At 41.2% G+C, this 25,636-nt stretch overlaps 1 long non-coding RNA gene across 3 annotated transcripts in view; it reads right to left on the bottom strand.

The window, feature by feature from the left end:
* The window catches only part of LOC140515663 (uncharacterized), an 86,360-nt gene that overhangs the window by 10,849 nt on the left and 49,875 nt on the right, over nt 1-25,636 (bottom strand). Inside the window, exon 1 of one of the 3 annotated variants that reach the window (XR_011971127.1) lies at nt 5,061-5,206. The exons of the other annotated variants lie outside the window; for them this stretch is intronic. This is a non-coding gene — a long non-coding RNA (uncharacterized lncRNA). Of the gene's footprint in view, nt 1-5,060; nt 5,207-25,636 lie in introns of those variants that run through there. 3 annotated transcript variants of the gene reach the window in all.

Below are 25,636 nucleotides of genomic sequence, written 5' to 3'. Positions count from 1 at the left end.
CTGACCTAGAAAATAGATCCAGGAGAGAAAATTTAAGAATTATTGGTCTACCAGAAATCCATTATGAAAAAAAGAGCCTGAACAATATCTTCCAAGAAACAATCAAAGAAATCTGCCGAGAACTGTTATATTCAGAGGGCAAAGTAATCATCGAAAGAAACCACCATTCACCTCCCCAAAGGGATCCCACACTAAAAACACCAAGAAATATCTTTGCCAAATTCCAGAACTATGAAATCAAGGAGAAAGTACTACAGGCACCCAGAAAGAAACCACTGAAATACCGAGGAGCCACAGTCAGAATCACGCAGTATATTGCAGCTTCTATCTTAAAAGATGGAAGGAATTGGAATATGGTATTGTGTAAGGCAAATGAGCTGGGACGACAAATTAGCAAAGTCCAGCATAACATTTCAGGCAAGGAGATGGATATTCAATGAAATAATGGATTCCCAGACCTTCTTGATTAAAAGGTCAGAACTCAATGGAAAAATCAATCTTCAAACACAGGTCTCAAGAGAGGCACAAAAAGGTAAAGAGGGGAAAAGAAAAACTTGTTACTCAATTTGGACACACTCTTTACCTCCCTATAAGGGAAGATGATAATTGTTAATCTTGAGAATTGTATATCTATTATGAAATATAAAAGGGGTATACATAAGTAGAAGGAACAGGCATAAAGTAAATTATGTGATGATAAAAATGTGATTTAATCATGCCAAGGGATTGTAACAGGAGATGTGAAAAGGAGAAAGCAGAAAATGGTAAATTACATCACAAGAAGAAACACAAAATTATATTACAGCAGAGGGAAAGAGGAGGGAGATGAACATTGTTTGACAGGTACTCTCATCTGATTTGGTTCAAGGAGGGAACAACAAATTTGATTAAATATATAAATCTAACTATCTCTATAGGCAATAGCAAGGGAAGGGGGAAATAAATGGGAGGGGAGGCTAAAAGGGAGGGAAGAAGCAGTAAGGGCAAAGGGGAGTAAAAGGGATGGGGGCTGAAAGAAGGAAGGGAAGACTGGGGGAGGTGGTGGTCAAAAATTAAAACTCTATTGTGGAGGGGAAGGGAGGCCTAAAAGAACAAATGGTGCGAAAGAGGATAGAGGGAAAGACACAGGTAGCAATCATAACTGTGAATGGGAAAGGGATGAACTCTCCCACAATGCAGAGACGGATAGCAGAACGCATAGAAAATCATAATCCAACAATATGTTGTTTACAAGAAACACATTTGAAACAGGGGGATACATACAGGGTAAAGTAAAAGGTTGGAGCAGTATATATTGTGCTTCAGCTGATGTAAGAAGAGCAGGGGAAGCAATCTTTTTTTTTATTTAACTTTTAACATTTATTTTCACAAAATTTTCGGTTACAAATTTTCTCCCCTTTTATCCCCTCCCCCCTCCCCAAACCCAAGCATTCTAATTGCCCCTGTGACCAATCTGCTCTCTCTTCTATCCTCCCTCTCTGCCCTTGTCTCCGTCTTCTCTTTTGTCCTGTAGGGCCAGATAGCTTTCTATACCCCTTAACCTGTATTTCTTCTTTCCTAGTGGTAAGAACATTACAGTTGATCCTAACACTTTGAGTTCCAACTTCTTTAGCTCCCTCCCTCTTCACCCCTTCCCTTTGGAGGACAAGCAATTCAATATAGGCCAAATCTGTGTAGTTTTGCAAATGATTTCCATACTAGTTGTGTTGTATAGGACTAACGATATTTCCCTCCATCCTATCCTGTCCCCCATTACTTCTATTCTCTTATGATCCTTTCCCTCCCCATGAGTGTCGACCTCGGATTGCATTCTCCTCCCCATGCCCTCCCCTCTCTCCTCCCACCCACCCTGCTTGTGCCCCTGTCCCCCACTCTCCTGTATAGTGAGATAGGTTTTCCTATCAAAATGAGTGTGCATTTTATTCTTTCCTTTAGTGGAATGTGATGAGAGTAGACCTCATATTTTTCTCTCGCCTCCCCTCTTTATCCCTCCACTAATAAGTCTTTTGCTTACCTCTTTTATGAGAGATAATTTGCCCCATTCAATTTCTCCCTTTCTCCTCCCAATATTTCTCTCTCACTGCTTGATTTCATTTTTTTTTGAGATATGATCCCATCCTCTTCAATTCACTCTGTGCACTCTGTCTCTATGTATGTGTGCGTGTGTGCATGTGTGTGTGTGTACTCCCACCCAGTACCCAGATACTGAAATGTTTCAAGAGTTACAAATATTGTCTTTCCATGTAGGAATGTAAACAGTTCAACTTTAGTAAGTCCCTTATGACTTCTCTTTGCTGTTCACCTTTCCATGGTTCTCTTCATTCTTGTGTTTGACAGTCAAATTTTCTTTTCAGCTCTGGTCTTTTCATCAAGAAAACCTGAAAATCCTCCATTTCACTGAAAGACCATTTTTTCTCCTGAAGTATTATACTCAGTTTTGCTGGGTAGGTGATTCGTGGTTTTAGTCCTAGTTCCTTTGACTTCTGGAATATCCTATTCCATGCCCTTCGATCCCTTAATGTAGAGGGTGCCAGATCTTGTGTTATCCTGATTGTATTTCCACAATACTTGAATTGTTTCTTTCTAGCTGCTAGCAATATTTTCTCTTTCACCTGGGAATTCTGGAATTTGGCCACAATGTTCCTAGGAGTTCCTCTTTTTGGATCTCTTTCATGCGGTGTTCTGTGGATTCCTTGAATATTTATTTTGCCCTCTGGTTCTAGAATCTCAGGGAAGTTTTCCTTGATAATTTCATGGAAGATGATGTCTAGGCTCTTCTTTTGATCATGGTTTTCAGGTAGTCCCAGAATTTTTACATTGTCTCTCCTGAATCCCTTTTCCAGGTCAGTTGTTTTTCCAATAAGATATTTCACATTATCTTCCATTTTTCCAATCTTCTCGCTATGTTCTGTGATATATGTCTTTCTCATAAAGTCCTTAGCGTCTATCTGTGCCATTCTAGTTTTGAAAGAACTATTTTCTTCAGTGAGCTTTTGAATCTCCTTTTGCATTTGGCTAATTCTGCTTTTGAAAGCATTCTTCTCCTCATTGGCTTTTTGAATCTCTTTTGCCAATTGAGTTAGGCTAGTTTTCAAGGTGTTAATTTCTTCAATATTTTTTTGGTTCTCCTTTAGCAGTGAGCTGATCTGCTTTTCATGCTTCTCTTTCATCCCTCTCATTTCTCTTCCCAGTTTTTCCTCCACCTCTCTAACTGGATTTTCAAAATTCTTTATGAGCTCTTCCATGGCCTGAGCCCATTGGGTGGGCTGGGACACAGAATCCTTGATTTCTGCGTCTTTGCCTGATGGTAAGCATTGTTCTTCCTCATCAGAAAGGAAGGGAGGAAATGTCCGTTCTCCAAGAAAGTAGCCTTCAATAGTCTTATTTCTTTTCCCTTTTCTGCGCATTCTCCCCAGCCAGTGACTTGACCTCTGAATATTCTCCTCACACCCAGCTCGCCTCCTGGTCCTCCCAGCCAGAGTTTGGAGACTGAGATTCAAATGCTGCTTCCCGCCTTAGGGCTTTTGGCGGGGGCAGGGCTGCTATTCAGTGTGAGAATTAAGTTCAGGTGGTCAGGTCAAGGCAGGGCCGCGTCTCAGGCTCAGTTCCCTCAGGGGGTTTATGTACAGACCTTCCACAATGGATCCAGGCTCCCGCCCGCTTGTGGAGCCCCTGTCTGCAGCCGTCTCTCAGCTTCTCTCTCCCGGGGGGGCCCGAGCCATGGGGGCACCCCACTCCCCTCTCGACCCACCAAAGAGACTCTCTCATCGACCCCCGTCACCTGTGGGTGGAGGGGCTTGTGCCGCCGCTGGAGATCCCGTCCCCGAAGCCCGCTCGGATCTTTTCCTCACGGTGTCACGGCCCCTGCAGGGCTGCCCTCTGCTCCCAGTCCCGGCGCCCAGTCCGCAGCATGAAGGACCCCCCCGCGAGAGGTTTTCAGGTCTCTCCGGAACAGAAATCTCCCTCGCTCCAATATTCTGTGGCCTCTGGGTGCAGAATTCACCGTGAGTTGGTCCCCTCTAGCCGTTCTGTGGGTTGTGGGTTCGGAGCTATGGGGGAAGCAATCTTAATCTCAGACAAAGCAAAAGCAGAAATACATTTAATCAAAAGCCATAAGAAAGGACGCTATATCCTGTTAAAAGGAACTATAGTCAAAGAAGCAATATCATTACTAAACATATATGCTCCAAGTGGTATAGCATCCACATTCTTAGAGGAGTAGTTAAGAGAGTTACAGCAAGAAATAGAGAGCAAAACTATACTAGTGGGGGACTTTAACCTCCCCCTCTCTGAACTTGATAAATCTAATCTTAAAGTAAACAACAAAGAAGTTAAGGAGGTAAATAAAACTGTGGATAAGGTGGATATGATAGATCTCTGGAGAAAATTGGACACTAATATTTTTCAAACTTTTTGATCTGACTTTATTTGTGTAAAACATTTTGTAATTATGTTAGCTCCTAGGTATGACTTGGCACACAGACTCCCAAATTTTTTTACTGTCTATATTTTTAATGGAATGTTTCTTTCTCTTGCAGGTGGAGTTTGTTGGCAATACATGGAAATGCGAATAGTTTATATGGGTTTGTTTCATATCCTGAAGCTTTGCTAAAGTTGTTATTTATTCCAAAGAGTTTTTTAGTTGATTTTCTAGAATTTTCCAAGTGTATTGTCATATCATCTGCAAAGAGTGATAGTTTTCTTTCCACACTATCTATTCTAATTTCTTTAATTTCTTTTTTTTCTCTTATTGCAATAGCTATATTTCCAGTATGATATCGAATAATAATTTTCATGGACATCCTTGATTGCCTTATCGCCATTACAAATAATTAATGCTGATGGTTTTAGATAATACTTATTTTAAGGAAAGTTCCATTTACTCCTCTACTCTCTAGTGTTTTTAATGGGAAAGGGTATTTTATTTTGTCAAAAGCTTCTGTATCTATTGAGATAGTCATGAGTCTTATTGATTTTGTTATTGATATAATTAATTACACTGACAGTTTTCCTAACACCGAACAAGTCCTACATTCTTGAAATAAATTTCACTTACTTACAGTGATTAATCCTTGTGCTACATTGCTGTATTCTCCTTGGTAATATTTTATTTATTTTTTGCATCAACATTCATTAGGGAAACAAAATCTATAGTTTTCTTTTTTGTTCACTCTTCACTGCTCTCTCCCAAATCATCCATGATCTCCTATTGGACAAGAAAGTGACATTCTATTCTTTCGTTTTTAAAAATAAATTTGTTTATTTTTAGTTTGCAACATTCACTTCCATAAGTTTTAAATTTTCTCCACCTCTCTCCCCCTCTCAACAGACTGTGCAATCAGATATAAGCTCTATGCTCTAATTAAACATATTTTATATACATTAGAATATATATATATTTATATACATTTTAATTTAGCATACTTTCACATTAGTCATGTTGTACCGAAGAATTGGAACAAATGGGATTAACCAAAAGAAAGAAAAAAAATAAAGACAGAGATCAAATAGTATGCTTCAATCTGCATTCAGACTCCATATTTCTTTCTCTGGATGTGGATGGCATTTCTCATCAGGAGTTTTTGGACTTGTAGGTCATGCATTCTTGCGAAGAGCTAAGTTAATCAAAATTAGTCGTCGAACGCTGTGGCTATCACTGTGTATAATGTTCTCCTGGTTCTACTCCCTTCACTAAGCATCAGTTCATATAAGCCTCTTGAGGTTTTTCTGAATTCTGTCTGTTCATCATTACTTATAGCACAATAGTATTCCATTACATTCATATGCCACTACTTGTTCAGCCACTTCCCAAAAGATTGGTGCCCCTTCAATGTCCAGTTCTTGGCAACCACAAAAAGAGCGGCTATCAATATTTTTTTTTTTGCATTTGGGTCTCTTTTCCATTTTTATGATCTTTTTGTGATATAATTCTGGATGTTGTATTTCTGGCTCAAAGGGTATACACATTATTATGTCCCTCTGACCATAGTTCCAAACTCTCTGAAGAGTGGTTAGACCAGTTCATAATTCCACCAATAATGCATTAGTGTTCCAATTTTCCCACATCTCCAGCATTAATAATTTTCCTGTTTTGCCATGTTAGCCAATCTAACAGATGTGATGCGGTACCTCAAAGATGTTTTGATTTACATTTGTCTAATCAAGTGATTTATACAATGTCCTTCTTGTCTTCTTCCAGATTCAACAAATACGTGCTTACTGTCTGCCAGTGACCAAGTCACTTCGCTTCAGTTTCTATTCCACACCTCATCACTCTCCCAACGTCAATTTTCTCTTACATGCCCTGACTACTGCAATGGATGTTGTCCTTTGCTTTCGAAGAGGATCAAAATCACATCACCACAGTGAAGTGTCTGTGTGTCTGACTTTGGGTGATCACATCAATACCAGCCCGGAATGCTCTACCACAAGTTGGGCACAGATAGTCAGTATGAATATTTAGGGTGGATACTCCAAATTTGCTCATCCTATGTTTACTTTCTGCTGGCTCAATTCTGCATTGCTCGTAGAGCACAGCACCCTGTCTGATGTGAGCACACAATGCTGAGTGGTCCTGTGCCAGTGTCTCCCTTGATGCGCAGTCAAATCCAAAGTTCTTGAGACATTGAGAGTGTCCTTGTGTTGCTTCTTCTGCCCACCATGTGATCTTCTGCCCCATGTGAGTTCTCTATAAAATAGCCTTTCCATCATCAGTGATGATGGGGCCACGTTGCTTACAAGCTGATGGGAAGTTGCTTTAACGTTAACTGCAGAGCCAGAACTTGATCCAATCTCAGGCTCACTCCTTGGGACTTTCATCTGCTTTAGGGACATTAGAACCACTTAGCCTAAGTGATGTCATATTGGAACCCACTCTCTCTTCCTATAAAATAAACCTAAATTAAGTTTAAAGTGACCATAATCTGCCCTCTTGGCTCCAAAGACCGTTAAACTGACAATAACTGGATAATGAGTTTCCCTAAGGATTTTGGACAGAAACGTGGTGGCGATGGACAACAAAACCACCTTAACGACTGTCTCTAGCAGATCACTAGCCCAGGAGTCACACTCCGCCCTCCTCTGCAGGCAGGATCCCGGGAAACAAACACTAATTGAGGGGCAGTGCAGGGGTGAGATCACTGGAACTTTCTCAAACCCATCTGGTCGTTAGTTTGTGTGACCCGGTCCAACATTCCGAGTGTTTGCCCACCCCATGCTTCAGCAGGCGGTCTGCAATATCCCAGCAGAGAGGGCCCCAGCCCTGGTTACCCGTGGAGTGCTCAAAGTAAACCTCAACGACTCCTCTCACGCTCGGACTTGGCCCTCAAGACGGCCCCCCGCTGCCACGATCCTCCCTGCCCATACTGAACCTGGGCTGGTCACCCCAGGAGAGAACCACCCAACTGACCCGTGGTCTTACTCATCCTCATTTCCAGGCTCGACTGAGGCTGACTGGACCCTCCCTCCACCCTCCTCGACCTCGGGGTCGGCAGAAGGACGGTCACACTCTTCCCCGGCTCTCTTGCCTCAGTAGCCCAGGACTAGGGTCGGCAGTGACCCCTTCGCCACATCTGGGCTCCCTACTCAGTGGTGATAGGGGTGCCTTCCCCTTAACTCCAAATTAGATCCAAGCACCGGGGAAAGCTCAGGACTGGGGCGTGGGGAGAGCTCAGGGATATTCCGTAGGTCAGGAAACAGGGTGTTCCAAGGGGGGTGGGGTTGGGGGGCAAAAAGGGTCATTCCCGAGGGGTGGAGCCAAGATGGTGGAGTAGAAAGACGCAAATACACATAGCGCCGAACCCACAACCCATAGAACATTTCTATAAAGTAACTCACGGTGAATTCTGGAGCAGTGAGGCTAAAGAATAGTGGAGTGAAGGAGACTTCTGTTCCAGAGGGACCTGCAAACCTCTCGCAAAAGGTCCATCGTGCTGCAGACGCGGAGCCCAGCCCAGCCCTGCCGCGGCCGTGGCACCAAGAAAAACAGATACAAGCAGGCTTCAGGGACGAGATCTCCAGTGGCCGCACAAGTCCCTCCACCCACAGGTGACGGGGGTCGGTGAGAGATTCTCTTTGGCGGGTCGAGAAGGGAGTGGGGTGCCCCCATGGCTCGGGCCCCCTCGGGAGACAGAAGCTGAGGGGCGGCGGCAGTCCGGGGCTCCCCAAGCAGACAGGAGCCTGGATCCATTGTTGAAGGTCTCTGCATAAACTCCCTGAGGGAACTGAGCCTGAGACGCGGCCCTGCCCAAACCTGAGCATCTGAACTTAATCTCACACTGAATAGAAGCCCTGCCCCCGCCAAAAGCCCTGAGGCTAGAAGCAGCATTTGAATCTCAAACCCCAAACGCTGGCTGGGAGGAGCAGGAGGCGAGGTGGGTGTGAGGAAAATATTCAGAGGTCAAGTCACTGGCTGGGAAAATGCCCAGAAAAGGGAAAAGAAATAAGACTATAGAAGGTTACTTTCTTGGTGAACAGGAATTTCCTCCCTTCCTTTCTGATGAGGAAGAACAATGCTTACCACCAGGCAAAGACGCAGAAATCAAGGATTCTGTGTCCCAGCCCACCCAATGGGCTCAGGCCATGGAAGAGCTCATAAAGAATTTTGAAAATCAAGTTAGAGAGGTAGAGGAAAAGCTGGGAAGAGAAATGAGAGACATGAAGTCAAAGCATGAACAGCAAATCAGCTCCCTGCTAAAGGAGACCCCAAAAAATGTTGAAGAAAATAACACCTTGAAAACTAGCCTAACTCAATTGGCAAAAGAGGTTCAAAAAGCCAATGAGGAGAAGAATGCTTTCAAAAGCAGAATTAGCCAAATGGAAAAGGAGATTCAAAAGCTCACTGAAGAAAATAGTTCTTTCAAAATTAGAATGGCACAGATGGAGGCTAAGGACTTTACGAGAAAGCAAGAAATCACAGAACAAAGCCAGAAGAATGGAAAAATGGAAGATAATGTGAAATATCTCATTGGAAAAACAACTGACCTGGAAAATAGATCCAGGAGAGACAATTTAAAAATTATGGGACTACCTGAAAGCCATGATCAAAAAAAGAGCCTAGACATCATCTTTCATGCAATTATCAAGGAAAACTGCCCTGAGATTCTAGAACCAGAGGGCAAAATAAATATTCAAGGAATCCACAGAACACCGCCTGAAAGAGATCCAAAAAGAGAAACTCCTAGGAGCATTGTGGCCAAATTCAAGAATTCCCAGGTCAAGGAGAAGATATTGCAAGCAGCTAGAAAGAAACAATTCAAGTACTGTGGAAATACAATCAGGATAACACAAGGTCTAGCAGCCTCTACATTAAGGGATCAAAGGGCATGGAATAGGATATTCCAGAAGTCAAAGGAACTAGGACTAAAACCAAGAATCACCCACCCAGCAAAACTGAGTATAATACTTCAGGGGAAAAATTAGTCTTTCAATGAAATAGAGGATTTTCAAGCATTCTTGATGAAAAGACCAGAGCTGAAAAGAAAATTTGACTTTCAAACACAAGAATGAAGAGAACCATGAAAAGGTGAACAGCAAAGAGAAGTCATAAGGGACTTACTAAAGTTGAACTGTTTACATTCCTACATGGAAAGACAATATTTGTAACTCTTGAAACATTTCAGTATCTGGGTACTGGGTGGGGTTACACACACACACATGCATACACGCACACACACACATAGAGACAGAGTGCACAGAGTGAATTGAAGAGGATGGGATCATATCTTAAAAAAAATGAAATCAAGCAGTGAGAGAGAAAGATATTGGAAGGAGAAAGGGAGAAATTGAATGGGGCAAATTATCTCTCATAAAAGAGGCAAGCAAAAGACTCATTAGTGGAGGGATAAAGAGGGGAGGTGAGAGAAAAACATGAAGTCTACTCTCATCACATTCCACTAAAGGAAAGAATAAAATGCACACTCATTTTGCTATGAAAACCTATCTTACAATACAGGAAAGTGGGGCATAAGGGGATAAGCAGGGTGGGGGGAATGATAGAAGGGAGGGCATGGGGAGGAGGGTGCAATTTGAGGTCCACACTCATGGGGCGGGACAGGATCAAAAGAGAATAGAAGTAATGGGGGACAGGATAGAATGGAGGGAAATATTGTTAGTCTTATACAACACAACTATTATGGATGTCATTTGCAAAACTACACACATTTGACCTGTATTGAATTGCTTGCCTTCCAAAGGGAAGGGGTGGAGAGGGAGGGAGGCAAAGAAGTTGGAACTCAGAGTATTAGGATCAACTGTCGAGTAACGTTCTTGCCACTCGGAAATAAGAAATACAGGTAAACGGGTAGAGAAAGCTATCTGGCCCTACAGGACAAAAGAGAAGATGGAGACAAGGGCAGAGAGGGATGATAGAAGAGAGAGCAGATTGGTCATAGGGGCAATAAGAATGCTTGGGGTTTGGGGGGGAAGGGGAAAAAGGGGAGAAAATTTGTAATTCAAAATTTTGTGAAAATGAATGTTAAAAGTTAAATAAATAAATTTAATTAAAAATTAAAAAAAAAGGGTCATTCCCTTCTCGAGAGATGAGGAGGGGCGGGAAATAGCTTTTCTGACATTGACGGGAAAGACGTGAGTTCCCAGGACCTCCTGCCATCCTGAGAGAGGTTGGCGATCACCTGGGAAATTGTCCAACTCACTGCACTCTACAGGAATTCGGAGAAGTTTGCCTGCTTGGTGCTGGGAGAGCCTGGGAAGGAGACCTGCAGAGGTCAGGCATCCAAGCCTGGTGGTAACCATGGTGACGGTGAGGGCGGGGGCAGTGTTGAGTCACGTGTCCCTTTCTCTCCTCGGGGTCCAGAACGTTTTTAATCCACCAATCCTGCCGCCTGTGGTGGTCGCTATGGCAAAAGTAGACGCACGGGCACAGAGAGGGCAAGGTAGAGTCCAGGTTGGGCTCTGGGGGGGGGGGGGGGCGGAGGGGGGAGTTTAGGCTCCCTATTCAGGTCCCGGGAAGGCTGGCTGGCAAGCCGTATCAAGTTGTTGTCCCCGAGTCTGCAGACAGTCGCCCTAGAGGAAGGGCTTGTAGTTTGGAGGACCCCGGCCTCACGGGGCCAGTCGGCTGTGCCCAGGCCAACCCACAGGTCCGGAGATAGGGAATCTCAGCCGGCCCTTGTGGAGGTTATCCCCAGGACGCTCTCTCCTGCTTAAGAATCAGATTGAGAGACTTGCTCAATTTGTTGATGCCCTCCCTGAATGCAAAAGCAGGCAGGACACAGATATTAAGGATCTAATAGCTTAGTATAATAAGCAATCTTCACTTGAAATGAAACCAGCACAACATTTATTCTGCACACAAGGACAATATAAAACCGCGTTACAGAAATATAGGAAAACAAAGCTTAACAGAATAACGCAAATATTTACATACATCACCAGATTGGGACACCTACTTCTGAGTTCTCCTTCACAGGAGGGGAGTAAGAGGATGAGAAATCTTGATACCCGCTACTCAGTGCCCCTAATATGGTAACTCAAAAAGATTTCAGGTGAAGCACCCTTCCCCTCTGTGAGTCCCCAGGCAAAACCAATTTTCAAGAATATATACAGTTTTCAAAGGAAGATTGGAATCTGATTGGCTCAGTGCAGAAAGGCTTGAAAGCCTACTTGGCCTACCACTTAATTGGCTAAATGCCCAAAGGTGCCTACCTCACTCAGGGCCTAATTGACTGAAATTAACTCAGCACCTCATGTGCAACAGCTGTGAACTAGACCAGAGTTCAAAGTCTAAGACTTCTGTGATTGATGGGGCAAAATACCTGTGTACCTTTAGACCTGGGAACACAGAAGGGAAGATAGGTAGTCACACAGGCCTATTAATGTATAGGGAATCTTTATGTTCTTTATGTTCTTTTAGATCTTTATGTTCGATTAACCCTTCACCCAGTCCTGGCCAGTGCACAACCTGCACTGGTACCCTAGGAATTCCTGCAAGGATCACTTGGTACCAGTGGTTCCCCTCAGTGCTATCCTATAGCAACCATAGAATTCAGACTATTTGCAATAATAGGAGGACCAAGAGGGGAAAAAAACAAAAAAAGATTGTCAAGGTGGCTAGAGAATAAAGTATTGGATTGGTTCCAAAGGCATAGTTAGGTACCACACTTCATCTGTTCCTGGCCTGGAGGGCATTAGCTGAGATGAGCCAGGTGGTAGGACTTGAGAGGTCTTAGAAAAGTCCTTCCCCTTCTATTTATCCGGCATGAAATAAGACTGACAAAGAAGGGTCAGAGTCGGAACTTGGTGTAAATGACTGGGCTAACAGGGACACACATTCCTTCCTTGGTTCTAATGTTGATCTTCTGCCTTCTCCTCCTAACAATTTCACTTTTTAAGGAACCATCAGGCACCCATAGATCAGACAAAATGTTTATAGACATCAAGAACAAGAATCGTTTGTGTAACTATAGGTGTAACTGGATTGTATTTACCCTCCACTAGTCTCTGAGTATACCTAGTATAGAAGAGAGACACATTTTTATTTCTTCTTCTTTTATTTTTCTCTAAGATATTTCACAAAAGCATTCAAACGTCTGAATGTCCTTTACATGGCAAAAAGTTTTTGTTTGCAGACTATGTTTAAAATTCATACTGATATGATAGTATAATGCTTGATTTCTTCCATTATGATTTTGGAAAGCATTATATAAAAAATAAGACTAACTGGAGTGCAATGCCTTTATTGGAGGTTAGCTGCTGTTTGGATCTGAATGCTGAATACACTGTTGTAATTCAAGATTGTCCTTAAAGCACAAAGGGATATGCTCTGGTCTGTATACTTGGAGAGAACTGGTAAATCTTTTATCTAGATAGCCAGGTTCTCCCCCTACCCCCATCACACAGCAACCTCTCCTCCTTTGAGATTAATGGTTACCACCTAATCAAAATCCTGGTACCTATTGTCTACAGACCCCCCCTCTGAATCCCACACCCCAACTAGGTCACTTCACTTCCTTGCTCAGTTCACTTCATTATCTGCCTCACAATTTTACTCTCCTCCCCAACTCCTGCCCTCATTCTATGGGACTTCCATATTCGTGTTTCTGTCTGTTTTTCTCTGTCTGTGTATGAATAAGTATAATTATTATTTGTTTTTTTCTCTCAAAAACCGTACACACAAGGAGTACACTTTCCATGACTCCCCCCCACTTCAGCCATACAAAAAGATGGTCAAATTCGTGATCTTGCCATCACCCACAAATATACCACATCCATATTCAAGAATTCTGAAATCTTTTCGTTCACCTCTGCCACTATCTTCCCTTAAAAAACTCTACTGTTCTTCCAGGACCTTTAATTCCTCAGTTATCTCACAAACCACTTCCCCTGCGCTGGCCACTGCATCTTGATCCCTTGGAAAACCAATTCGACTCTACACTCTTTTTTTCTCTTGAGTTCCTAGCCCCAGTCAGTCCTGAAATGTTCCCATCCACCACTGTTGCTGAATGAAGGTGGAGAAAATCTGGAAATTGTTCTGGCTGTCTACTACAAATGTGTTACCCAACCTCAACTAAGTCCTCACTACCGCTAGATGACCCTTTGACCCCTCCCTTATCAAGTCACTCTCCCTCTCTCCATAGTGGCTCTTCCAAAGAATCCCTCCTCAACCCTCTCATGGCTCCCCCTCCTCTGCCCTATCAGCTCATAACCTTGCTTCATATTTTACATAAAAATAGAAGACATTTGCCATGATCTCCACCTTTTCCTCTCTTTTCCATAGCCTATCACATAGATGCCTTCTGCTATTATCTTTTCCTTCACTCGTATCTCACATGGTGAGACAAGGCCAACCTTCTACCTTCCCTCTATGTATCCTTCCATACCATCTCGTCCAACATATTGCTCCCCCTTTATCACTTGCCTTCAATCTCTCTCTGTCCACTGGTACATTTTCTAATGCCTACAAATGTGCCATCTATACCGTGAAGCATGCCATGAAATCCTCCAGAGCCAGTATGAAATCAGACTAAATTATCCACACTAAAATTGCTCCTTATATTCTTATCACTGTCAAAGATCATCTGATATAGGATTAGGATCCAAACCAATGGAGATGATATTGAGCTTATTCCCTCTCTTGCCGATCTATAAAAACAAGTGTTGGAAGAATAAACCAAGGAGAATGCCTAATCATTTTAGCCAGATTTCTTAACTTTGAAACAAAATTATTAACACAAGTATCAGAAGTTTGACTGAGACTTCACCAGTGTTAGATCAGACACGGAGGTGAATAATTTTCTAGGTGTGCAAGACTTCTCTTAATCTTTACCCTGACCTATTTTGGAATACTCCAGCATGCCAAGTCACATAGGAAGTAGGGGTACGGCTATAGTCATTGTTCTTGGTAGTCAATTTGAGATTCTCCTCTCGTGACAACATTTTTCATTTTCCTTCAACAAAGAAGCAAATACTACATATCAAAGAAACCTCTCTCTCTCTCTCTCTCTGCCATTTTAAATTCAATGACCTATAGACAACTCAATCTTCACAAGTTCAAAACAGAATTCAGTATCTTTTCCCCAATCTATTCTCTTTGGACTTTCCTTCTCAAGGACACGCCACCCTTCCATTCCCCAGTATTGCAGTCTCAAAGTCATCTTCTGATAGATGAACTACTCTCACTTAATCTTAAATGGAATCAAGGCTTTACTTCATTTCCCAATCAGTAACTCTAAACCACCCTGCTGCTTTTCCCCATTTCCCCCTTCCCTTTATGCATTCTCTTCCCTGACTAGAGTGAGCTCTTTGAGGGTAGACCCTGTCTCCTCTTACTTGTTGGCATTTATGTTCTCAGTGCTTAGCAGAGCACCTAGCATGCAGTAATTAGTTAATCAATGTGCTCTCTTGTATAAGCTCTCTCTTCCTCCCCCTTCTTCCTTCTCCCTTTTCCGCTCATTCCATTCCATGCTCCTCCCTCCCGTATTAGATCAGTTGCCAAACCCTATCTTTACCATCCACACAATATCTATTATATGTATGGCATTTTCTCCACTCACACAACCTTATCACTGTTCACCTGGCATACTGGATATTCCTAATGGGTCTCCATGCCACTGATTTCTCCTTCTCCAATTCATATTACTCTCACCTGCACAAGGGATGTTCTTAGAGCGCATGTCTGATTGTGTCCATTCCCTGCTCAGTGAGCTCCACAGGCTACCTAATAATATATCTAAGATCAAATAAAAACTCCTCAGTCTTTCAATATGATCCAAAACCTAGCTATGCCTGTCCTCTCTAGGCCTGTCCAATATTATTCCCCTATATGTACTCTATAATTCAGCCAGATTGGCCTTTTTCTGTGTTTCAAATGTAAAAAAAAAGAAAAACTGACATTTAGGGGCCTTTGCAAAGACAGTCCCCCGTACTTAGAATGCATTCCACCCTTACTTCTGTCTATGAAAGTCATGAATTTCCTCAGTGCCAACACTTACATGAAGCTTTTTCTCACACATCACCACCCACTGCTTGGACCTCTTCTACCTCAGTCCTCCCCTCACTCCACCCTATTACCTTGCATTTGTTTATATTTTGCATCTATTTCTACATGTACCTGCTGCATCCAACACTAGGATACAAACTTGCTTTTTGGCTGTGTCCTCCGCACCTAGGAGAGGGTTTAATAAATACTCTTTGACCAATTCCCATAGAGAAACATACTGTAGCATTTGGTCGGTATCTAGTGGCTATACTGGATATTGCAATTTGAGTATTCCCCTCGTCACATTCAAGAACCACAGAATCTCACAACTAGAAAGGATTTCCAAGGCCACTATTCCAATCTAAATGTGAATCTCCTCTAAGGTATTCCCTAGCAAGTAGTCAAACAGTTTTGGTTTGAAGACCTCTAGTGATGGGAACCCTTACCACCATCTCGCAAGATAGCTGATTTCCTCTGGAGACAGCTTACTAGGCATGTAACTCTGGAAAAATCACTCCACCCTATTTGCCTCAGTTTCCTCATCTGTAAAATGAGCTGGAGAAGGAAATGGGAAAGCACTGTTATCTTTGTAAAAAAAAAAAAACCCAAAAGGGGTCACGAAGAGTTGGACACAACTGAAAATGATCAAAGAACAACAAACTTTGTAATGCAGTTTGAGGTCTGGAAGGGTTATTATCCCTTTTCCATTAAACCTTATCATCTGTTCCCTTGGTGTTCTCCATCCCTTTTTTAAAAAATGTATTTGTGCTATTCTGCCAAGGTTATTTTTGAGGGGTCAACAATCACTTTAGTCAAGCACATATATCATTCATTTAGTTCAGGGTAAAATGGCACCCTGAACTTCGGAGAAAATACAGAGGAATAAAGATCAACAGACAGGGTTTCCAACTGTCTGACTACAAGCAATACACACGTAGTTACCAGAGAGACAAGCACCAACATTTCTGTTGTCAAAGCCAGGAGGCTCATTAGCTGCTTCTCAGAGTATCACATGGCCAAACACTTCCAATATATGACACAAAACACAACCTTATCTGAGAGTATTTATGCACTTTTCAGAGCCAGAGGACAGGACTCTATGACCTAATGTCTCATTAGAAATTTTTTATTATGTTATATTAGTATTTTTATTTTATTTTTTAAATTTATTTTCAATGTTCTATGGTCACTGCCATATAGTTTACATTTTTCCCTCCCTCCTCTCGTTCCTCCTTCCTTCCCCCCTCCCTCCTGAGACTGCATGCAATTTTATATAGCTTCTACCCATGCATTCTATTAAATACCTTTTCACCATAGTCATGTTGCATAGAAGAATTAAAATAAATGGGAGAAATCATATAACAAACTAAAATGTAATGGAAAAGAAAACGTTCTGCTACATTCTGTCATTGAATTTCATGGTTCTTTCTCTGGATGTGGAAGGCATTTTGCCTTGAAAGACCACTGGGAATTTTTTAAGTCCTTGCACGTCGATGAAGTTCTAAGTCTACCAGAAAAAATCCTCTCACACTGTGGTGGTTGGTGTGTACAAAGTTCTCCTGGTTCTGCTCCTTTCACTCCCCATCAGATCATATAAGTCTTTCTAGGCCTCTCTGAAGTCTTCCTGTTCATTATTTCTTATAGCACAATAGTATTCCAGTACACTCATATACCATAATTTATTCAGTCATTCCCCAATTGATGGGCCTCCCTTTGATTTCCAGGTTTTGACCACCCCAAAGAGTGCTGGCATAAATATTTTTGTACATGTGGGGCCCATTCCCATTTTTATAATCTATTGGGGATATAGTCCTAGAAGCGGCATTGCTGGGTCAAAGGGTTTGCACATTTTTGTAGCCCTTTGGGCATAGTTCCAAATTACTCTCCAGAACGGCTGGATCAGCTCACAGGTCTACCAACACCTTTTCCAACATTTATCATTTTCCTGTTTTGTCATGTTAGCCAATCTGACAGGTGTCATGTGGTATCTCAGAGTTGTTTCTATTTGTATCTCTCTAATCCATAGTGATTTAGAACATTTTTTTCATATGACTATAGATATCTCTAATTTCTTGCTCTGAAAAGTGTTTGTTCATATGCTTTGACCCTGTATCAATTGGGAAATTTGTCAGGGTTTTCAAGTATGCCTTTGATAATTTCACTGGCACAGCGTTAAAAGTATTAAGGGACTTTGGTAGTACAGATAGGATCTGACTAGTGTGAAAAATAAATCTCATGCAGTTGTATGTCCTGGAATTTGCACTTTTTGAAGGTACAGTAATGTGAAATATGCTTAAGTGGTCCCAACTCTCAATCAAATACGCAGTACAAACTCACAGAATGTGACCACTTCACGAAATTCTTTCTTTGCACTAATCTGGACATAAGCTACATGGTCATTTCTTTTGGATTGGTACAACTCAGCCATGAACATGGAAAGTTTCTCCAATTATTTAATCTTTTTCTTTATTTCTTCAAGGATCATTTTGTAATTGAATCTATACAAGTCTTTTCTGTGCTTTGGGAGACTGATTTTCAGACACTTAATGCATCTTGAAGATATCTGCAATGGGATTTCCCTGTAATGGCCTCCGACTTTTTATTACTATTTAGAAATGCTGCTAATACTTGAGTGTTTATTGTGTAGCCTACATCTTCGCTGAAGCTATTAATGGTCTCTATTTGTGTCTTTGATGATTCTCTAGGATTTTCCAAAGAAACTACAATGTCATCAATTCTCTGCTCTGGCTCAGCAGGAAGTCATGGGCTCCTTTTCCTCACAGGTTAAGGGACCAGAAGGAGTCAGAATAGCTGTGAGCAGGACCTTTTCATTTCATGTCATCATGCCTTTCTATAAGTAGTCTCTCCAGCCTCTCCCACATGTACTGACAGGGGGCAGAACATGTTGCCCTAGGTTTCTGGAAGGAGTTGCCACTGGCTACCACCCTAGTACCCTGAGGTGGTAGATTAAGAACAATTGGTTTTTAAAAATCCATATCCTTATCTCCTCATATTGTGGTTAAGTCATTTCTCAGTCATATCCAGCTCTGCATGAACCCATTTGGGGTTTTCTTGGCAGAGATAATGGAGTCGTTTTACATTTTCTTCCCCAGCATACATATATGATCGCGTGTGTGTATATATATGTATACATATATGTATGTATGTATGTATGTATGTATGTACATGTGTCCGTGTGTGTGTGGAGAGAGAGAGAGAATTCCGAGGTGCAGATATATGTATGATTATGTATTTGTATGTACATATACATATATATATATATATGTGTGTGTGTGTGTGTGTGTGTGTGTGTGTATGTATATATACACGTACATTCTCCCTAACTAGAAACATGTTCTCTCGTGAGTACCTGCAGAGGCAGTGGAAAGAGAGCTACAGGTTAGATAGTACATGTGACAAAAGGGGTCATTACTCCCAGCCCCTGGGTGCTGGAAAATTTTTCTTCACTTTTGTAGGAGCCTTACACAGTTTCCTATCAGAATTCTGTAGCTTTCTGCTGGGATCTTTGTAGATTTTTGAAGGTGTTTTTTGCAGGGTGTCTACTCTGTCTTCAATGTGATTTCATATGCACTTCATAAGTTTTCAATGTAGATGTGGTTTGGGGCACAAATCATTCCTGATCCTGAAATAGGTTAAAAGGTCATCTCTGATCTATCAAGCATGATACATCTCTCCCTCCACAAACAATTCTCTCTTGGAGCTTTAGCTGAAGCTTCTCCACTATTAGGCTGTCTTGCCACTGGGATGCTGGGTTCCATAGTATCTTGCTACTTTTGTCCAGACTCCATAGGGCAGGATCAACTCTTCCATCAGTCCTAGTTTCCCTCCCTAGGTTTGCATCTAGCTTACATGTTTGATAAATTGGTTCAACAGAGTACTGGAGCTTGTTCCTGACTCTGACTGATTGGTTCAGTGGAGAAGCATGGGCCTTCTATATTTGACTCGAGGGGGGTGGGTCGAAACCTTTATAGGAATACCGTGAAGCAAATCAGATTTATTTTTTATTGTTCATTCCTGAAAATGTTTCCTTCCTCTGGATGGACAGGACACTACATCTGTAGCAAGAGGCAGAAAGTATATCTTATCATCAGTCTTCTGGAGTTATCATTGATCATTGTAGTACATATTTGTAATGGGTTTGAATTTTGTTGCTTTGTCGTTGGGTAAGAGATGAGGTAGGAGGAGGGACAGAGTTTTGAATAGGAAAAAAAGAATACAAGAAAGTCCCAGTGCTTTAAAAACAAATGTATAAAAAATAAAGCGTAACACATTTTAAAAATAAAGGGAAAGTGTGACCATATCATCTCAATAAACCCCAGAGGCTCTCTACTATCTCTAGGATCCCATAGAACACTTTGTGTTATTTGAAGTCTTTTGTGATCTGGGCCTTTCCTTTCTTTCCAGGTTTCTTATCCTCCCTGCATGCATCTTGGCCTTCTTGCTGTTGTTCACATACAGCACATCAGCGCTTGACCCTGTATCTTTTCTATGGTTGTACTCTGTTCCTGGAATGCCCTCCCTCCTAATCTCTAACCCACTGAGTTCTTTGGCTTTCTTTAAGATTTAGTTCAAATACCATTTTCTGCAAGACGATATTTTCTGTCGCTACACCTATCCCCCACCACAACCTGGTGCCTTCCCTCTGAGATTATGTCCTGTTGACACTGTACATCTCTTGTATGTGCAATACTGGCTCGAATGTTTTTCTTTCCCCTCTCTGTCCATTGGAATGTGGGCTCATTGAGGGCAAGGGTGGCAGTATTTTGCCTTTCTTTTACACTTGAGAATTCAACATAGTGACTGGCAATTGGTCAGATAGTCAATACACATTTATTAAGCACCTACTATGTGCCAGGCACAGTGATAAGTACTAGGGACATAAAGAAAGGGCAGAGACAGTGGAGAAGGGGGAGACAAAAGACAAATAATGGTGTAGCAACTAGTTCTACACAGCATCATTAGGAAATAAATAGAGAAGACACTAGATTGCGAAAGGCTTCCTGTAGAAGGTGGGATTTTAGCTGGTACTTAAAGGAAGCCAGAGAGGTCACTAGAATAGTGGAGGGAGAACATTCGAGGCACAGGGGAGAGTTAGAGAAAATGCAGAGATGAAAGACAGAGTGTCTTGCTTGTGAAACAGCCAGGTGGCCAGTATCACTAGACCACTCAATGTAGTTAGGAGGTTGGGGAGGGGGAGGTCTGGATTTAAAGAATAAAAAGTCCAGCAAGTAAGAAAGGGCCAGGTCACAAAAGGACCCATAGAGGTTTGATATTTGATCCTGGCTGTGATAGGAAGCCACTGGATTTTATTGAGCAGTTATGGGAGTGTGACCTGGTCAGACCTATCCTTTAGAAAAAATGTGATGAGAGATCTGAAGCATGCAAATCCCCCAGCAAGCTATTACAGTAGGACAAGTGTGAGGTGATGAGGACCTGAAGCAGGGGAGTGGCAGTATCAACGTAGGGATGAATTGGAGAGATGCTGTTGCAAATGTGAGGTCAATAGGCCATGGCATCAGATTGGATATAGGGGAAGGGAAAGGGAATGAGTGTGAGGTGTCCAGAATAACACTTAGGTCCCAAACCTGGATGACTGGGAGGATGATGGTACCCTCTACAGTAAGAGAGAGGTTAAAGGGGTCAGGGGAGCTTGTCTGGATGGATGATGATGAATTGCATTTTGAATACGATGAGTGTAATATGTCTTCTGGGACTTCCAGGTTGCAATGTCCAGTACTCAGTTGGAAATGTGACACTGGAGATCAGGAGAGAGGATAGGGTCTGATAAGCAGATCTGAGAACCATTAGGATAAACAATCTGGAAATAAAAATATATTAAGAGCCTACTGTGTCCCAGGATAATCTCCGAGGTTACAAATGTGAAAAGGAGAGAACCGTTGTTGTCAAAGAGTTTACAATTGGATGGAGAGAGAGGCAAAACCAAAAACAAAGCTGAAAAGGGTTAGGAGGCTCGAGGGAGTGGTGTGGAAGCCTAATGGAGAAGCCCAATGGAGCATATCTAGATGGGAAATGAAAAGATGGCTAGCCTGGGCACTTTTCTTCAATGGCGATTGTGGAAGGAAGAGATGACAGATAAATCTGTGAGACCTGATGAAAATATCAAATGAAAAAGTATAGATGGAGAAGACTGGCAAAAATGTTACAAATTTAAAATCAACAGGTCTTGGACATTTTGGATGTGGGCAGGAGTGTGGTGGTATATGAGAGATAGGAAAGAATCCAGGATGACTCCTAGGTTGAGAGTGCGAGGGATAGGAAGATGGCGTTGCCCTCTAGGGAATGTGGTGGCAAGGGGAGCGTTTTGAGGAAAGATAATAAATTCCATTTTGGACATCTTTAGTTTAAAATATGTATTGGATATGTAGTTTCAGATGTGTGAAATGCAGGTGGAAATATGTGACTAGAGGTCAGCAGAGAGGTTAATGCAGGATAGGTTGATCTGAGGATCATCAGCATAGACATAGTAATTAAATTGATGGAAACTGATGAGAGCACTGAGTACAGTGCAGAGAGGGAGAAGAGACGACACAGTAAAGGGTCCTGAGGGACATCTACAGTTAGACAGCATGATCTGGAGGAGTAAGGTAAGGCCTGGAATTCTCCCTCCTGACAAACTGAGTACCTCCCCCATAACTGTGGGGTGTTGTTTAGATACCAAAGGAAGAGGCCCAGGAGCTCCATACTGATTATTGGTAGTAGTTTAATCAATTGGGGTTACCTATATTTGGGGCACTATGATAGATCCCTGCTAAGATATTAATCATCCTCTGTCTGGGGAGGACAACCAGACCAACTCTGTGAATCCCCACTGAAGAACCCCCAAATTGCTATGGTTATTAGAGAAAACAGACAAAGGCAAGAGGAGCTAGAAAGCACATCACTACTGACCGGTGATCATTTTTGGTTTTCTGCTTAGTAATGAGCTTGGTCACTGAGCCAATGTTGTGCCTTAATATAAGTTTGTGTATTGATTAATATTGGCCTGTAATATATGGGTCATGATACCCTTATATGGCTTTTGAAGATCATATTATCCAAAGTTTTGACTCAGTGACTAAAATGTAAATTGATCAGGTTGCCAAGTTTAGGTTTTGGCCTTTCACAGAGTTTAAGTTATTATGGCTTTTCACTTACGTAACACAGGAACTCAGCTTAAAGCAGGTTCACACTGGATTCAGCAACACCAAAGGAGGATGGAAGAATGGAGGAATGGTGGCTGACAAGGAGAAGTGAGGAAAAGACACCCACGACACTTAGCCAGTACCGACATGATTTATAGGATTACAAAAAAGGAAGGCGTTTTGCGAAGAAGTATTTTCATAAGGTTACTTTAAGTTTTAACAATATCATGTCAATTCAGCATAGCACACACTAACAGCACATGTTTCTGACTTTAAGTACAAATGTTTATATTTTGAGGATTATATAATAATGTGCAAGTGTGGTAAAACAGTTTTTCAGGCCAGAAAACTTGGAAATATTATCTGAAATAGAATAAAATAAATTGATGTTGCACACACTAAATCCATTTTACATTCAAATTAATTACTGTTTTTTAGGGCTTTTTTCCAAATTGGAACCTTACAAAGATGCAGAAAAGGTGACTGAGAAGGAGCTGTCATATTGGTTGAAACCGAACTGGAATAGAGTGGTGTCCTTCAAATATAGAGACAAGAGAATATTAAGGAGAATGAAAAGGGAACTAGTTAGTATTGGTCACATTGATTTATTTTTAGTTTGATTATATGATAAAGCTCCATTCTTTAGGGAAAGCTAAAGGTTGGCAGCTAGAAAATGGAGAAGGGGTGGGGTGAGCAATGTCTGCTGACTCAAAACAACCAGTTCCTCTTTCCAAGTGAGCTTTTGGTTAGCAGACAAATTCGAATTTTGTAGTCTAAGACTGTAATTCTAATTTTGTGTTCTAAGATTTTTTTCTTCTAATTCTGCCTTTTACAACTAATTATAGTTCTGTCTTGTAAGATTTTAGCTCTAATTCAGTATTCTAAGAGTAATCCTAATTCTGTTTTCTAGGAGTAATTCTGATTCTCTCTTCTTAGACCTTCATTCTAATTCTGCGTTCTAAGATTTTAATTTTAATGCTGCGTTATAAGATTAATTCTACTTATGTGTTTGAAGACGTTAACGAAAAAGACTATAGAAACTTACTTTCTTGGTGAAGAGGTATTTTCTTACATCATTGGTGACAAGGAAGATCAAATCATCTAAGCACAAGAAGGCAACAAATCCAAACTTTCTCTAGCCAAAGTCTCCAAGAAAAATGATAATTTTTCTCATGGAAAAGCTGAAAAAGGGTTTTGAAAATCAAGTCAGAGAAGTAGAGGAAAAACTGGGAAGGGAAATGAGAGTGATGGAAGAAAATCATGAGAAACAAGTCAACGACTTGCTGAAAGAAACCAAAATAAAAAATGCTGAATAAAATGCAGCTTTGAAATGAGACTATCCCAAATGGCAAAAGAGGTCCAAAAAGCCAAAGAGGAGAAGAAAGCCTTATAAAACAGAGTAGGTTACGTGGTAAAAGAAGTCCAAAAGCTCACTGAAAAACATAATTCTTCATAAATTAGAATGGAGCAAATAGAAGTTAATGGACTCTATAAGAAATCAAGAAATCATAAAATAAAGCTAAAAAATGAAAAAATAGAAGACAATGAGTAATATCTCTTTGAAAAAACAACTGACCTGGAAGTGGATCCAGGATAGATAATTTAAAAATTATTAGACAACCTGAACACCATGATCAAAAAATAGCCTGGACATCCTCTTTCAATAAATTGTCAAGGAAACTGCCCTGATATTCTAGAACTAGAGGGTAAAATACAAATGCAAAGAATCTATTGATCACCTCCTGAAAGAGATCCGAAAAAGAAAACACCTAGGAAAACTGTAGACAAATTTCAGAGTTCTCAAGGCAGTGAGAAAATATTAGAAGCAGCCAGAAAGAAACAATTCAAGTACAGTGGAAATACAATCAGGGTGATACAGGATTTGGCAGCTTGTCCTCTCAAGGAACAGAGGGCTTGGAATATGATATTCCAGATTTCAAAGGAGATGAGATTAAAACCAAGAGTCACCTACCCAACAAAACTGAGTATAATTCTTAATGCAAAAATAATGGAACTTCAATGAAGTAGAGAACTTCCAAGCATTCTTGTTGAAAAGACCAGAACTGAATAGAGAATTCAGCTTTGAAATACAAGAATCAAGAAATACATGAAAAGATAAACAGGAAAGAGAAACCATAAGGGACTTATTAAAGTTTAACTGTTTATATTCCTATATGGAAAGATTATATTTGTAATTCATGAAACCTTTCTCAGTACTAAGTTAATTGGAAGAGTTGGAAAGAATGTGTGTTTGTGTGTGTGTGTGTGTTTGTATGTATGTATGTGTGCGTATGGTATATGGTATATATATATATATATATATATATATATATATATATATATATATATATACACACACACACACACACACACACACACACACACATATATATACGTATATATGAAGAGAGAGAAAGAGGGGGGGTGGGGAGCAAAGAGTGAGTTGAATAGGAAGGGAAGATGTCTAGAAAAGAAAATTAAGTGTTGACCACAATATACTAGGAGAACGAGAAAGGGAGAGGTAGAATGTTGTAAATCATGTCACATAAAAGAGGCAAGAAAGAGCTTTTCCAATGGAGGGGAAGAAGGGGTTGATGAGAGAGAACAATGAGCCTTATTTTCATGAGATTTGGCTACAGGAGGAAATAACATACACACTCATTCGGGTATGGAAGTTTGTCTTACCCTACAGGAAAGCAGGGAGGAAGAGGATAAGAGAGGGGGCACAGTAGAAGTGACTGCAGATTGGGGGAAGGGGTAATCAGGGGCAAACACTTTGGTGGAAGGAGAAGTTAAAGGAGAAAACAGAATAAATCATTGAGGAGCAGGATAGAGGAACACTAACAGGAATATTATACTCAATTCTGAAACCGCCAGCTGAAGGATAAAATATTATGAGCAAAAACAAAAAAAATTACATTAGGTAATACCACAATTAGAATCACACAAGGCCTAGTAATCACTATACTAAAAGATCAAAGGTCTTGGAACACTGTATATCAAAGAGTAAAAGCACTGTGTTTCTGGTTGAAAGTATAAA

Source organism: Notamacropus eugenii, chromosome X, assembly GCF_028372415.1.
Source record: "Notamacropus eugenii isolate mMacEug1 chromosome X, mMacEug1.pri_v2, whole genome shotgun sequence".
NCBI lineage: Eukaryota > Metazoa > Chordata > Mammalia > Diprotodontia > Macropodidae > Notamacropus > Notamacropus eugenii.
Note: the sequence above shows the minus strand (reverse complement) of the source record. Positions and strands in the feature narration are given on the sequence as shown.